Raw genomic sequence first — 18,336 nt, forward strand, 5'->3', positions numbered from 1 at the left:
TTTATTTTTTAAAAATTGATGGCGTTAGGTTGATATACGTTACTCACACTAACGTTTTACTCCTAAACGTTACTCACAGTAACATTTTACTCCTAAAACGTTACTCATAGTAACGTTTTATAATACGTGACTTTTAGTCACGTTTTACTAAAAGCGGATAGTCTTTTACTAGTGCAGTTGTATTAATTTTTAGTTGTACGTCGATGTCCAATTATGTTAATTTCGTTTCAGTTAGCTCTTGTAATATAATTCAAATAATAATCAATCTTTTTTGGCATGAGATAATTTTCTAAAGGCTAACCACTCCTCGAAATCAAAGAAACAGGCCCATTTCGTTGCCCTTCTCCATTTAACAATATGGGACTTGGTTCACTGGCAAGTAGGCGGACAACACTGTAAAGCAAATAACTTTACTTTGATTCCCCAGGCCACCATAGAAATTAGAATGAAAGGACATGCAAGGTGAAGTTAAAAGAAGAAACAACTTAGAACTGTAAAGGGAAATTTTTTACTATTAAAATGAGGGAAAATGCATAAGTACCCCTAGTCTATTCCCAAAATCCCTGAGACACACTTAATCTTTATTAAGGTTCTATTACCCCCGAACTTATTTTATATATAATTTTCTACTTCTTTTTGGCCTACGTGGCACTATCTTGTGGGCCCAGCGCGTGTTGACAATTTTTTCAAGAATAGTGTCACATAGGCCGAAAAGGGGTAGAAAATTATACATAAAATAAGTTTGAAGGGGGGGGGGGGTAATAGGACCTTAGTAAAGATTAGGTGTATCTCAGGGATTTTGGACATAGGCTGGGGGGTACTTATGCATTTTCCCATCAAAATGACGGTAAAGTTAAAGAAACAACTTAGAACTATAGAGGAAAAATAGCTAACTCAAAGAAGTATAAAACGTTACTGTGAGTTAACGTTTTAGAAGTAAAACGTTACTGTGAGTAACGTGCCGTCAGCTTTTAAAAAATAAAATATACCCTAAAACGTTACTATGCAATACATTTATACTAGTTTTGTAAAATTTTAGAAAAACATATTATTTTGATGAATTGCTTTATATAATGGCTTAGTTTGGTCAAAAAATCCCTTTCAGTCAATGGACAACAAGTGAATAATCTTGTAGTACCCCTTATTGGTCCTGACGGATGGAGGAGGCTAGGTTAGTTGAAAGATGGTTATCGATTATGAACTAAGTTGTCTCTACTTTTTCAGGGTAAGAAGGGAATAAGAAAATGTCTCAAGTAACTATTAGAAGAGTAACTGATAGAAGTCGATGTTATAGAAGACGATATTAGTTTGATATGGTAGAGTCCTAATGATCAGCTTTCGTAATAGCTAGCTATAAACGAAGGGATTGGATCATAAAGTATGACTCTTTCAAAATTTGTATTTAAATTCAATTATACAATAATCTATGCATCGTGATCTAAAATTTGTAAAAAAAAATTATAAAAGTTTCTACAATCGTTCTTAGTTGCAAAGTTTAGACTTTCTATCTAGGCAAATAGTGATAACAATATTTATTTGATAAATTCTTGATGGATGTGTAGTCATTTAAAATTTATTAAATATAAATTTATAAAATGATTTGGATTATATTAAATTTATGAATATATTAGTCCAAATAAATATTATGGATTAATATAATTGAGTTAATTATTTAAATCTAATAAATATAGATTTAATTAAAGTCCGCTCCATAAAGCCCATATGTCATGTCACTTAAATCTGATGGTCGAAGGGAGTCCTCTTCCAGTCACAACTCCTCTATTTTAAAACTATAAATAGGGGTCCTCGTAATTCAGAAAAGAGAATGAAGAATTCTAAAAAAAAAGCTAGAGAAATCTCGTGGATCAAATGCCACAAATTTCTCTACAAACTGTAAGTTTAAGAATTCAAGAACTCAAGAGTTCAAGAATTCAAGAACTCGAGAGTTCAAGAATTCAAGTGTTCAAGTTTAAGAATTGAAGATTTGAAGAAGTCAAGATCAAGATAAAGTTCAAGTTCAAGAACGATCAAGATCAAGACCGCCGGATTCAAGATCAAGCTCGAAGTCCTTGGATTCAACTAGAAGTCAAGATCAAGATAAAGTTCAAGTTCAAGATCAAGATAAAGATCAAGTTCAAGAAAGATTAAGTTCAAGATCAAGATAAAGTTAAAGTTAAAGTCCAAGTTCATCAAAGATTCAAGAACAAGCTCCAAAGGCCCTTGAATCCAAGATTAAAGTCCAAGAGCAAGAACAAAATTCAAGAACAAGCTCAAGAGCACTTGAATTTATATTCGAAAAGGCGAATTTAGAGGAATCGTAGAGATTGTAACACTCGCACTTTGAAATAATAAAACGATTGTTGCGATAATTTTTCCGTTCTTGATTATTATTTTCTCGACGCGAATTTTATTGTCTACAGGATGTTTATAGTTATTTCAACGCTAATCACGTTAGTTACTTAAGTTTGAAATTTAATACGTAAAGTTTAGATAACGATCTAAGTTTGTAAAATAATAATCTTTAAGTGGATCGATATGGGGATATATATCTTTAAGTGGATCGATATGGGGATATTTTATGGATGGATCCAAAATAAGATTGATGGACTATTAGGCTTAGTGCCCGTTTGGATTGGCTTATTTTAGGTGTTTTTAAGCCAAAATAGTTTTTAAGCAGTTTTGAAGTGTTTGGGTAAAGTTAAAAAGTGTTTATAAGCACTTATTTTTAAGTCAAAATAACAAAAATAAGCCAAAAGTCATAAGTTAGAAATCCTAACTTATGACTTTTGACTTATAAGTCATAAGCCAAAAGCCAATCCAAACAGGCCCTTAAGCAATAATTAAAATGTCAGTTTAGCTAGTTATCTTTTTTATTATTAAATGTTCAATTTGTCTATTAATAACTCCATTAATTTAAATGGTACTATGTCAATAGTTATTAAATTTCACCACTTTATGTCAAAGATAAAAAAAAAATTGTATATCATATAATATTATTTTGTAGATATTTCTATTAATACATTAAATTAAATTAATTATATAAATAAAAAATAAAAAATAAAAAAGAGGGTTGGCCCGATGTGACTACTAGCCCAAGTAATGATTGATTGTAATTGATATTTTTGATCCCTAAAATAATGTTATTCTGATTTAATCCATGCAATGTAAAAACTCATGAATTGCATGGAAAATATGAACTGATCCAATTAGACAGAGCTAAAATATTTTTTAAAAGATGAGAAAATAACATCATTGGAAGGGCTCAGAAAAATAATGTCCTAGCTAGTCATTCTTTTGGGATTGGTAGTGTTTCAAAACAAATCAATTTTTTTGCATAATAAAGAGTATCAATATGGAAGCCATAATAACACTCATAAATTTCATCTCTTTCTCATCCATTTTATGCATAATTAAACCTTGTCATATGTTCAACAATTTGCTGGGTAGATAGTTCAACAGTGGTAAATGGTATACTATTGCAAATAAAGCACCTATTTTTTAGTATACAAATATCAATTTTAATACCATCCATTTTATGCATAATTAAACCTTCTTGGCATATGTTCAATAATTTGCTGGGTAGATAGTTCAACAGGTGATAAATGGAATACTATTGCAAATATAGCACCTAATTTTTAGTACATAAATATCGATTTTAATACACTTTTAAGTCTTATTTATAAGAAAAAAAGTTATTTATTTTATAGTCAGAAGTGTCGAGTCCAATTCGACTAGTGTCAATTTCAATTTATAAGGAAAGGATCAAAATTATCCATATACTTTGTGTGCTTATAAATTATCTCAAAGAACTAGAAGAGTAGAAGACACATCACAACACCTTTTTTCACGTCTTAAAAATAATGCAAGTAAATGACAGTGCATTTTCAATGTAATAACTACAAGAGTAGAATACCATACGAGCTTAAAGAAATGACAAGCTCACTTTGGAACTTTATAATCAACATTGGAATAGGGAGGGTATTCATCACATGTCAAAAATATAACATTAGTATTCTAACAACAAAAAAAAACAAGCATGATTGAACCAAACAAATTTAAAGCATTAATTTCTCATAATATGTATAAATACAAAATAATTTAACAAACAAACACCTCCACCAAAAATTACAAATCTTGCTCTCAATAAGGGAGGTTTTGAGGACTTGGTGATTGCAGAAGATGTTAATGAAGTGTTGTTTCAACACCCTATGGTTGGAGCAATTAGAGCACTTCAGAGTTTCATACATTTCAAATGATATGTATATATATTTGATTTAATTGCATTTTTTTACTGTAAAGATAATTACAACATTAACTCAATTTTATTTTAATTTCTATTATTGTATGTTAAAAGTCTATATGTGACCTTTTGATTTCTATTATTGTATGTAGGAAGTGTATATGGGACCTGTTGGAGATGAGGACCCTAACGAAGGACATTCAGTAATAATAATTACAGGATGGGGAATTAAGAATGAAGTTGAGTACTTTGAAATTAAGAATCAATGGAGCGTTGAATGGGGTGATAAGGATTATGCTAAAGTTAAGAGAGTTTGATGTATAGATTAGCTTATCCCCAAAGTAATGTACAATTGGTGATGTTGCTAAGAAGAAGAAAAGAAAAGCCGGAACCAAAAAACACAAAGCCCACAAGTGAAGTGTTTGTTTCTGATTGTTATGAAAAGTACAAGTGAAGTGTGTATACACCTGATTTTTTATCGCACTTAAAATTTTATACCATTTTTAATACTTAAATATTATTAATTTAGTAAGTTTATATTTACTAAATTTATTTGATAAAACACTTCTATGTTTTTTTAACGTAAGTCAAATTTGTTCGGTCATAAATCATTTAAGATAAGTTTTATTATTATTATTATTATTATTATTATTATTATTATTATTATTATTATTATTTCGGCCTTTATATATTAATTCTATGTTGAATCCCCTATTATATCTAACTTTGAATTCGTTTATTTATTTATTCATTGTTTTATTTTTATTTTTGGTGCTTGTGTTTATGATTTGTAAATATATATTAGAATGACATATATTGAGTTCTAAGTATTCTTTAGGGAATATCAATATGAAGAAGAGGAATGACATGTTTATGGTAATTAGTAGGTTATCCAAGGTATTTTCGTCTAAGCATTTTTATAGGATTCATGTCCTATGAGTTATTTTGCGAGAAACATATTAACTTTTAACTTATTTTTTTACGGATAATTTCTAACGAATTTCAAAGCTTGTTTTCTATGAATAAACAATTTTAAAAAAAATATGTATTGAGGCTCTCAACTGTTTGTCAAAGAAATATAAATAGGGTGATGAATATTTAATTCATATAGATGTTCAATTGGATATTGTTTTCATATTGATTTGTCTTTATTTAATGGTGTTAGAATCAAGCTATTTTTTTTATTCATAAAAAAAAAATGGTTGGGGAGAATACGCTGTAATATTTGCATTGCTTTATAGATTTTTATGTTAATAAAGTGTTGAGTTGAGTCTTATACTTTGATTACAAAACGTTACCTAAATTAACACAATTCTACATTTGATATTTATAAGATTAGCTCTGTCTAAATCTATAGCTTATAGACTTAAATTAATTAATTAAAACAACAATAAGGAAATAGGATGAGTTGCAAATTAATCCAAAATGCAAAAAAAAAGATAAAAAAAAATAGTAATCTTAAATTTGCAATAGACGAATACATACCTCTAATGTTAGACAAGTATTATTTTTATTAAAAACAAAAAGTAATAAATGAAAATGGGTTTCAATAAAGAATGTGACTGCACATCTTTTTGAGACATTTAAAGAAGATTCAACGATGCGGTGATGCATCTTGACCAAATTAATTTTCTATATGGTAAACTAAAATTCATAGACAAAGAATGGTAGGAAATGCAATCAAGAGAAGAAAATCGTTAAGCTCTTAAGCTATTTATATGTCAAGAATCGAGAATACAGTTATGCATCTGATTTGAGATTAATGAATTTCAACAATAACATGCGAAGATTTAGGGCCGGTAGACAATTTATCCAAAAATTAGTTTAAAGTAAGTATAAATTAGTAAAAACGACAGTGCTAGAAACACGGGACTCGAGGGGTGCCTAATGTCTTCCCGTTGGTCAACATAATTCCTTACTCGGTCTTTTGTTTCACAAACCAAATGAAGAGTCATTTTCTTTTGACTCTAAAAAACTAATCCCTAATCAATACCGTCACTTAAATTGGAAAAAAATCCTCCTTGTTCGAAAAAGGGGTGTGAAAAAATGTTTGTTTTTTTTAACCTTATTTTGTTTCTTTTTAACTTTTTTGTTAATAGAAAGAGAACAAGTGTGTTGGTTTTGACGAATCATATTGTGTTTTTCATCATTACGTAGCATTGGAAAATCTTATAAACGCTAGAGTACTAGAAATGTCCACTCATTCTCGCACTCATTGCTAATAGAAATTAATCCAAGAGTTATTAGTAACAAGCCAAACAAAAGCTTATGTTTATAAGCATTGTAGGCCTTTAACCTATTCGCTGAATAATTATATAACTATTAGGGGGTACAAAATCAAATCAAACCGCAAATTGAGTTAACCTGGAAAAAAATCTGACTAGTGGTTTGGTTTGACTTGGTTTGATTTTGAAAAAAAAACCCCGACTATATTTGGGTTGGTTTGGTTTTAACTAAAAAAAACCAACCTAACATTATATATATAATTTTAAAATTTTATTTTATACATAAAAATATTTACTTTGATATAATTTTTAAATATTTCTAATACTTTTTCATAGTTTTTATCTTTTAATATATTATTTCAAGTTTGAAACTTAGAATTATGAATGGGCCAATAAAGATTATAGTCCACGGATGTTGGAAATTATAATAAAGCTTAAATCAAAATCAAATTAATACTAATGCAAAAAGAAAATCCATTCAACACTAAGAATGACAATAATATTGAATATTTGTTCTTTAGTTTTACATTGGTTTAGACAATTAAAATACATAATCTAATTTTAATTTTCTTTAATATTTAGTCATGTAACTAATACTTATTAAACTTAATTTTAGCATGATTTAGTACTTTTAAATTATGATCATTTTCATTATGACTTGTTAATTTGCAATATTTGTTTTATGCGATTTCATTATTATTATTTTTGTTAGATATTTTAGTGTCATTAATCATATCATATTGTGTTATATTTTTAAGAAACATCTTAGATAGTTGTATTTTGGTAGAACTAAAGAAATATTTGAAGTACTAGTAAATTATATGTTTGTATGAATACTTTACTGGAAAAAACCGAAAAACCCGAAAAAATCCGAAAAATCCGAGGTTGAAAAACCCAAGTTTTATTGGTTTGATTTGGTTTATAAATTTAAAAATCCAACACAAATGGTTTGGTTTGATATTTGAAACTCCCGAACCAATCCGGCCATGTACACCCCTAATAACTATGAGAGCTTGTGCTAAAGCTGCTATAATATCATTTATGTGCAATCAATGCACTGAAGAACCTTCGTGGAGGTATTGTGTGATACAATACACTGGCATAAATTAAAGTGAAACAAAACACCATGCTACAAGGGATTCCTCAACACCAAGTTACTCCGATAAAAGCTTCTTCATCAAACATAACCTTAACATCAAAACACTTGTGTCCTTGTCTTAATAATAACATAAATAAACCTACATTCTTAATAAAATAACTAATAGTGTACAAGACAAATCACAACACGTTTTGTACATTTTAATAATAACACAAGTAAATGACATTGTGTCTTCAATGTAATAACTATCAGAGTAGAAGACCAGTACACGAGCTTAAAGAGATGACAAGCTCACTGTGGAGCTTTATAAACAAGCATGGAATAGAAAGCGTATTCATCATCTCCAAAAATATAACGTTAGTAATTATAACAAAGAAAAGCAAGCAAGGCTGATCCAAACAAATTTAAAGCATCAATTTCTCATAATATGTATAAATACAAAACAATTTGACAGAACTAATTAACCTGCACAAACAAACACCTAAAACCAGAAAATGCATATCTTGCTCTCAAGAAAGACAAGTTGCAACGGTAAGGGAGTTGAATATTTTAGATATAACATCATTTGATGTGAAAACCTCGTCAACTAAAGAGTTTGCCAAAGTAACCTAATTAAGTAGCATATGAAATGTCCCCTTTGACTTTCATGTGAACAATATGATAAGAAAGGAAACAAGGGCTCACACTAAGGGACATTAGGAACTTGTATACTTCTAATGATTTACCTAACAAGATCCTCTTTGTCAGACACATTCTGCTTTGTAAAGTCCTTATATATCATAAACCTTACTCAACCATAAAGACAGAGATGAGCTCTTAAAAGTGAATTGGCCAAAATCCTTGTCGCTAAATAACTATAAATATGTCAGAATTCATATAAAACTATGCAATATACCAAAAAAAAGAGAGACTAAATTTCTTCCACCTTCCCTATACGAGTAGTGAAGAAGTATAGATTTAGTTGGCTGTTGACCAACAAAGAGGACTTTAAGACAGCCTCGTAGGAGACATTGGATGTAACCAGCCTTCAAAGGCGAGGAGTCAAAAGCAACTTTCGATTCAAATTAGAGAAATGCTACTTCGAGAAATGCTGCTTCAGGATAAACTAGATATGTAGCGAGAGAAACTGGATATTTTCCTATGGCTTGGACCCTTTTACTCGAGAACTCAAAGGGGAGAAAGAATTCTTCAACATAGTCACAAGAAGGTTATATATATATATATATTATGTTATTCATATCATTTTTTATTATCATTTCTAGTACAATATCTGCAATTGCAAACTTCAAAATGTCTTCCCTCTAAGCTTTTGCAATATAACTATCAAAAAAAAGAATTTCATCTTGATCTTTTAAGTTGAATTTGTAAATTAGAAAATTGTTGTTCATTCCAATCATAATTCAATCCAATATTGTCGCAGAATCACTTAGTTTGATACATACATTAAATCACTTGTGAAGCTTGAAAACAAATTTATAGATCATTACCTCGGTCCTTTCAAGTCACGATATATTATTATAAATTACCATGGCTTAAAATGACCAAACTAATGATCTAAAAATGTTTTTAACTAATGGAGTTTGTAAGACATAATAAACTTCAAACTCCAATTGATAACATTCCAGTTTCAAAGTTTACAACAACGATTTTTTGAATTTTAAGAAATCAATTTATAAGATTCTGCCTTACATTTTATGTGCTCATAATCATTGAATTTCAGATGCAACAGGACTAAAAACATGTTTGCCAAACTTCAAAATAAGCTTATTTTGAATGTATGTTATTTTAAAAGTATTTTTTTTATTCAGGAAAGTACTTTTGGTGAGAAGACATTTGTGTTAAGTCAATAAATTTTAAAAACACTTTTGAGTAACAATGACTGTTTGAACAAACTTTTTAGAAACATGACATAGATTTATATTTCATATCATAACATTCCATAAGTTAAGTCTGAGCATGATTTCAGATTCTAAAGAATGTGTGTCTCATTAGACATAAATTTGATTGCTAAAAGATATATCCTCTCATAACAAACTACTTTTTTCGTCAAGCATAAGTTTATTCATATCATAATATTCCACGTTTATATCCGGATATGACTTCAGTTTCCAAAGAACTTATACACACCCCACTAGTCATAAACTTGACAAGTCTACTTGAAGGGTAAAACATGCAAATATTACATGAAATTCCTCCACTTTAAGCTAAAGATCTCGAGTTTAAGCCTTTAAAAATAAATATTTTTAATTTTAATATGCGAATTTAAAATAAGCAAGTAGTGATTCTTATATTGAAATATAAAATCATTAGGGATCCGTGGCGCAATGGTAGCGCGTCTGACTCCAGATCAGAAGGTTGCGTGTTCGATTCACGTCGGGTTCAATTCTCCCGAATATGGTCCCTTTCTTTTAGTTTTTATTTTATCACCTTTAATATATTATTAAAAATTACATTATTACTTTTTCTTATTTTTACCATTAATATCAATTATTTACTCCCCAAATTATTTTTTTGCTTTTATTTTATCACTTGTAAGACTATACATTAATTAAGACTTTAGCTTCCTCAATTACAAACAAAATTTGATTTTAGTCCAGAGATTTAACTAAACATGTTGAACTGAAATATTTTCCTATATTCAGGTGACTAGTTTGATTGATGCATTTTCAATCTTTAACTTCCAACTCTTCATATATTATCAATTTTATCAAATAAATAAATAAAAAGAAACTCTTCATAAATGATTAAATTATCAATTGGTACATTGTTTAATTATCTATATTACTATATATTAGAAGAGTCTAGGATTTACTACCATTGTTCCAATTAAATCATTACAAATGTCCAATACTTACTATATAAAATATATAAGTGGGCCCCACCTCCTTCCACTTAAATAATATTTTTCAACCTTATCATGGTAAAAGTTGAATTTATTATCCTTTTCATTTAATTTTATATGATATTATTTTTTTCTATAAAATCATTATATATGTTTTAATAATTTAAATTTCAAAAACATTATAATTTAACTTTAAAGATTTTATTTTATCAAAATCTTGTACATTGAAATATATAGTTATGAATTTAAAATATTTTTAAAATCGTATAAAAATTTCAATAACTTCTCAAATTCCATAATATAACACTTAAATACTACATATTATATATTAATTACTATACTATAAATGACTTAAATACTCCATATTATCTATTACAATAATTAACAATTATTTGACACTTTAAATTCTATCAATGCCATATAAATTAGGATAAAAAACCTAACATATAATATTTAAATATATTTAAAAATAATATAAGTAATACTATACATTACAATAATTAACAGCTTAATTATTTAAAACTTATATAAAAAATTTAATTGAGTCTCTAAATTCTATTGGTACCACATAAAATAGATTATATAATAAACATATATTGTTTGAAATTGACGAAAAAGAAACAATAAATTACAATAATTAATAAAAAAAAAATAGTCCACTCCAAAAAATCTATCAATTAACAACATATATTGTTTGAAATTGACGAAAAAGAAACTATAAATTACAATAATTAACAAAATAAATCTCTCGACTCCAACAAATCTATCAATTAATGCCACATAAATTGGGACATGGCAAATAACATATAGTATTAAAAAATTAGGTTCAAAATGTACTAAAAATACAATAATTAACAACTTAATATATTAAAGAGACATAAAAAAGGGTTAATATTTAAAATTCTGCATGTGCCACATAAATTAGAACAAATAGAGTAATAAATATTACTTTCAAAATTATGTTAAAAAAAAGTACTACAAATCACAATAGCTAACAATTTAAAATATTTTTAAAATCATATAAAAATTTCAATAACTTCTCAAATTCCATAATATGACATAAATTTTAAAAAAAAGTGTTATAAATCATAATAAATAGTACAATATTTAAACTACTTTAAAAGCATTATAAATTGTAATAAATAATACAACAATTTAAATTACTTATTACTTAAAATTTAACGACTTAAAAATATTTTTTTAAATGTATTAAAATTTTGGTTAATTGTCAAAACTTTACATGTGCCACATAAATTGGGACATGGACAGTCACACATATTTTTTTTTTAAAATTACATTAAAAGTATTCTATCAATTAACAACATATATTATTTGAAATTGACGAAAAAGAAACTATAAATTACAATAATTAACAAAATAAATCTCTCGACTCCAACAAATCTATCAATTAATGACACATAAATTGGGACATGGCAAATAACATATATTATTAAAAAATTAGGTTCAAAATGTACAATAAAATACAATAATTAACAACTTAATATATTAAAGAGACATATACAAAATGGTTAATATTTGAAATTCTGCATGTGCCACATAAATTAGATCAAATAGAGTAATAAATATTATTTTAAAAATTATGTAAAAAAAAAGTACTACAAATCACAATAGCTAACAATTTAAAATATTTTTAAAATCATATAAAAATTTCAATAACTTCTCAAATTCCATAATATAACACTTAAATACTACATATTATATATTAATTATACTATACTATAAATGACTTAAATACTCCATATTATCTATTACAATAATTAACAATTATTTGACACTTTAAATTCTATCAATGCCATATAAATTAGGATAAAAAACCTAACATATAATATTTAAATATATTTAAAATACTATAAGTAATACTATACATTACAATAATTAACAGCTTAATTATTTAAAACTTATATACAAAATTTAATTGACTCTCTAAATTCTATTAGTACCACATAAAATGGATTATATGATAAACATATATTGTTTGAAATTGACGAAAAAGAAACAATAAATTACAATAATTAATAAAAAAAATAGTCGACGAAATTGACGAAAAACAAATTATAAATTACAATAATTAACAAAATAAATCTCTCGACTCCAACAAATCTATCAATTAATGCCACATAAATTGGGACATGGCAAATAACATATATTATTATAAAATTAGGTTCAAAATGTACTATAAAATACAATAATTAACAACTTAATATATTAAAGAGACATATAAAAGAGGGTTAATATTTGAAATTCTGCATCTGCCACATAAATTAGAACAAATAGATTAATAAATATTATTTTCAAAATTATGTTAAAAAAAGTACTACAAATCACAATAGCTAACAATTTAAAATATTTTTAAAATCATATAAAAATTTCAATAACTTCTCAAATTCCATAATATGACATAAATTTTAAAAAAAAGTGTTATAAATCATAATAAATTGTACAATATTTTAACTACTTTAAAAGTATTATAAATTGTAATAAATAATACAACAATTTAAATTACTTATTACTTAAAATTTAACGACTTAAAAATATTTTTTTAAATGTATTAAAATTTTGGTTAATTGTCAAAACTTTACATGTGCCACATAAATTGGAACATGGACAGTCACACATATTTTTTTAAAAAAATTACATTAAAAGTATTCTATCAATTAACAACATATATTGTTTGAAATTGAAGGGAAAAGAAACTATAAATTACAATAATTAACAAAATAAATCTCTCGACTCCAACAAATCTATCAATTAATGTCACATAAATTGGGACATGGCAAATAACATATATTATTAAAAAATTAGGTTCAAAATGTACAATAAAATACAATAATTAACAACTTAATATATTAAAGAGACATATAAAAAATGCTTAATATTTAAAATTTTGCATGTGCCACATAAATTAGAACAAATAGAGTAATAAATATTTTTTTCAAAATTATGTTAAAAAAAGGTACTACAAATCACAATAGCTAAAAAATTAAAATATTTTTAAAATCATATAAAAATTTCAATAACTTCTCAAATTCCATAATATGACATAAATTAAAATAAAAATATATATATATTGGGCCCCGTGCTGGCACGGGGTCCTATATCTAGTATAACATTAAGTTCGATACACAATTGTTAAAAATGACATGACATAAAATGTAACAATAACAAATCTAATATAATCATAGATTGTGAGAAAATGGTACGTAGTCAACCTTATTCCTATTTTAAAATAATTTATATATAATCTTTTATATTATATATATATATATATATATATATATATATATATTACTCTTATTTAGAAATGACAGTTAGAAGGACTAACACAGCATCAAATAGATGTACCAAAGATAATACAAGTTGTACTGTATTGGGGCCACCTCATTAAACAAGTACTACTCCCCACTCATACCACAAAGACACATGTACTATGTAGGGAGTTAGGAAGGATCAACAAGGACAAATCTGTAATTTTCTTAAGCTTACCCCACTCATATCACAAAGACACATGTACTATGTATAACACATAGATGTTTTTTATATTATCTATGGATTGATCTATTTTCCCCTTACAGTCTTATAATTCCAAAACCGTTAAATTTCTCTTAATTTTTGAGTAAACACTCAAAAGGTCATCCAACTTTGAGAAATTATATTGTAAAATTATTCAACTTTATTTTATACTTCCTATTTATATTACTTCTTATTAGAATTGAGACTTTAGACGACCAACATGGCACTACAAAGTTGTACACAAATCATTTCAAATTGTACTATAAAATTCATTGTCGCTCATTAATTGTACACGTCTCTTTCTACATATACAACAACCCATATGAATAATTACTTTTCTGACTTTTTTCCTCAGTTTCTCTCTATATATATTTGTTTTTTTCCATTTTTTCTACTTTCCATTCTCCCCTTTTACTCTCTTTACTTTATCTTTGATCTTAAATTTTTCATAGATCTTTAAAATATTTTGAATTATTAATTATTATGAATTATAATATTTTGATTTTTACGTAGTTTACAAATATATAAATTTCATTTTTAAAAAATTGAAGATACCATACGCAAATTTACGATTAAACTTAAACTATTTGATTCTTGAGAAATAAAAAGTGTCACATAAAATGGGATAGACGAAGGATAACTCTCAATTAAATTTATTTCACTTTTTATTTTCCATTTTTAACATAATTTTTCAAGTTGGATTTCTAGGAATTCTATTGTAGACCCATTTAAATTTTATCTTTTTGTTTTAAACTAGAGAATTTGGTCGCACTTCGCGCGATCATTAAAATTAAATATTTTTGATTAATTTTATATTTACTCTGTTGTTTAATTGTAATATTATTGTTTGTTTTAATATTATGAAGATTGTGAAAAAAATAAAGCTTTTCAAATTTTACATCTATTAAATGAGGAAGAATATATTTTTTATCAAATAAGTTAAAATATATTTGCTAATAACAAATTCTTCCATTGCATGAAGTTGATCCTTTAATATATAACATATATTTCGGTGTACCATTCTCCTTAAATGTCTAAGAAATATCTTGTAATGTGAAATAACACTGTAATACTCCCTCTGTCCCTAATTACTTGTCCACTTTTAAATTGATACATTTATTAATAAATCAATTAATCACATAGTGAGTTTATCATTTTACCCCTATTAATTATGAAGTAGATGAAAAGTTCTGCAATTTTCAAAGTAATTAGTCATTTAATTGAGGGTATAATAGGTAAAAAAATTGTTCTTTCTTGATTTGTCAAAATGGACAAGTAATTAGGGACAACTATAAAAGGAAAAGTGAACAAGTAATTAGGGACAAAGGGAGTACTAAACAAATGCATCAGCAGATGAAATTTATATTAAAAATATATTGAATAATGACGTAATGATATCTTAATAGAATTTCCTATCTATTTTTTTGAAAAAAATAAATTCACCCTTTCAATTTTGTTATATCTTCTTATTTAGTAGAAGAATCATCATTTATTATATTCTACTCCACCTTAATTTGTACCATAAGAGTTTTAAGAATAAACATTAAATTTTAAATCAAAATAAAAAATCATTGAAAAATGACAGAAAAATAATAATAGTATATGAAAATTAAAATAAGGTGCAAGAAAAACCTTTTCACGATAATTTTTTGAAATATATTGATAACAATTAAAATGGAGCTGTTATTTTATCTTTAAAATTAAGTTTGATTGAATTGAATTAGTAGAATGAGAAAAAATATTAAACTATTAACTTTTTAATGTTATTAAATGCATTTTCTTTTTAATTGAGTAGTAGATTAAAGTTCCGAATTAGGATATTAAAATAATATCTTACTCTCTCCTTAATTATTATGGTATTGCAAACATTTATTTTCCTTAAATGGTGATTCATTTTCCATTTACAGTTATATCCAATTAATTTCTAATGTATTGAATGCGGTTATGGGATATTGAAATAATATCTTTATCTTTCCTGAATCATAATAAAATTATAATTTAACATTTATTTTTCTGAAATGATAATTTTGTTTTAATTCCTAGAACATATTGTTTACTATATTGAATGTAATTATAATAAAACATATTGTATTTAGTATGATAAAAGAACTCAAAAATTTGAGAAATTAGATAAATAGTAATCTTAGCTTCTAAGAAATGTCACATCATCATTTACATATCCAACTTTATATATATATATATATATATATATATATATATATATATATATAAAAGAGTTAAAAAAGAAAAAAATAAGTGATTTAACAAAGTTATATAAATAACATTAATGATGAGATGAAGATTAAGAAAAAAACGTCAAATAAAGTAGTAGTATTGATGATGATAAAAGTTAAATAAATCATTTTTTCTATTATTTAAAGTTTTAACATAAAATTTCAATCTTTTAAAATTAAAAATAAATGTTAAAAATAAAAATAAAAATCGAGGCAATAATTATTTTAAAGAAAAATATAACCAAAATTGTCAGAAAAAATTGATAAGAATAAATAAGTATTTATTACTAAGAATGATGTCACTACATTTTCTATTTTAACTTTATTGTTACATATGGATAGAAACTTTTAGAAGAAGAAATGATCCAAAAAATTAAAAATAATGATTCCTTAAATGGTGATTCCTTTTTCATTTACAGCGTTTCAATTAATTTTTAATGTATAAAATATGGTTATGGATATTGGAATAATATATTTATCTTTCCTTAATCATAATAAATTATATTTTAACCTTTGTTTTTGTGAAACGATAATTTTATTTTCATTCGTACAACATATTGACTAATATATTGAATACAATTATAATAAAACATGTTGTTTTTAGTATGACAAAAGAATTCAAATTTTTAAAAATTAAATAAATAGTAATCCTAACTTCTAAGAAATGTCACAAGTGTATATATATATAAGAAAATGATATAAATTACATTAATGATGAAATGAAGATTAAAGAAAGAAGAAAAAAAAATTAATAATAATATTGATGATGATAGGAGTTAAATAAATCATTTTTTATATTTTATAAATTTTCAATATAAATTTTTTAGTCTTTCAAAATTAGAAAATGCTAAAAAAATAAAACTAAAACTAAAAATCGAGGCAACAATTATTTTAAGGAAAAAATAACAAAAAATGTTAGAAATATTGATAAGAATAAATAAATATTTATTGCTAAGAAGGTCTCACCCCACATTTTCTATTTTAGCTTTATTGTTACATATAGATAGAAACTTTAAGATGAAGAATGATCCAAAAAATTTAAAAATGACAAATCAATTATATAAAAATACATGTGTAATTCTTATAAAGTTATAATAACTAATTTCTTCAAATAAATAATTAAAAGAAAGAAAGAAAAATTATTAAGAAAATAATATAAATAACACTAATTATGAGATTAATAGCATTGATGAAGAAAGGAACTAAATATGACCATCTTTTAAAATTCTTTTTTAAGAAAATATATATAAACTTTAATTAAAGATACAAAAAATCAAGGCAAAATAAAAGAAGAAAGAAATTAGAAGAATAATGAGGTTGAAAGAAATAATATCTAATTTTGTCTCTTTTCAAATCACAAAATAAATTTTTGCTTGTTCCTTTCCTAATTTGATATGAATTCCATAAATAGAATGATTTTTTCTCCAAATAATTTTTCTTACCCTTTGGCCTTCTTATAAATTTCTCAACCACAATGAATTTTCTCTCCTTGTAGGAGGAATAAACATTTTTTCAAAAAGTCTTTTATTTTGAAGAGAAACTTTTGTTACATGATTTATTTCTTTACATCAATGTCTTCACAAGAATCATGACATATTTTCTCTTTCTCTTTTGTTAAAAAAGTCACATGACCTAGAAATTTGATGGACATCTTAGCAACATAAGTTGATACCATATATTCATCATCATCGTCAAAAGAAGAAGAGCCAAAGTGAAGAAATTTGTTCTTATTTGTTACAAATGCTCAACTATTTTTTTTTTATTTTATAGGCTAAAAAATTATAAACAGTTATGAAAAATGAATAGTTTTTATCTTTTCATTTACTTAAATCTATAATAGTGTAATGGATGTTATAAAGGGCATAATTAATTGGGTATGACATAAATACTTTCAGTTTTTTTTTACAATACAAATAAAAAATACAAAACAAAGATAAAATGTCAAAAAAAATAAAAATAAAAAATGAATAGAAATGCTGACCATAGAGAGGTGCCACATCAGATTGTCTATATATATATATATATATATAGGTTCATGCCCTTAGATGTTATTTATTACTTTAGCTGGCATCGACATTTTTGTAAATCTGATATCTACTTTGAAATATTTTATAATGTGGCATAGGCTGACAATTGATATCATAAATTTAAAAATAATAAAATTT

The 18,336-nt window shown here is 25.4% G+C and overlaps 1 protein-coding gene and 1 non-coding gene across 2 annotated transcripts in view; one reads left to right on the forward strand and one right to left on the reverse strand.

Annotated features, from left to right (window-relative positions):
• LOC125814483 (NADH dehydrogenase [ubiquinone] 1 alpha subcomplex subunit 6-like) overlaps positions 1-18,336 on the reverse strand; it is a 520,085-nt gene that overhangs the window by 495,945 nt on the left and 5,804 nt on the right. The window lies entirely within an intron of this gene.
• Positions 9,875-9,946, forward strand: TRNAW-CCA (transfer RNA tryptophan (anticodon CCA)). Its single transcript has one exon. It is a non-coding gene; the product is annotated as a tRNA-Trp (tRNA).

The sequence above is a fragment of the Solanum verrucosum genome, unplaced genomic scaffold (genome assembly GCF_900185275.1).
Source record: "Solanum verrucosum unplaced genomic scaffold, falcon-dt-bn FXZP01000268.1, whole genome shotgun sequence".
Classification (NCBI taxonomy): Eukaryota; Viridiplantae; Streptophyta; class Magnoliopsida; order Solanales; family Solanaceae; genus Solanum; species Solanum verrucosum.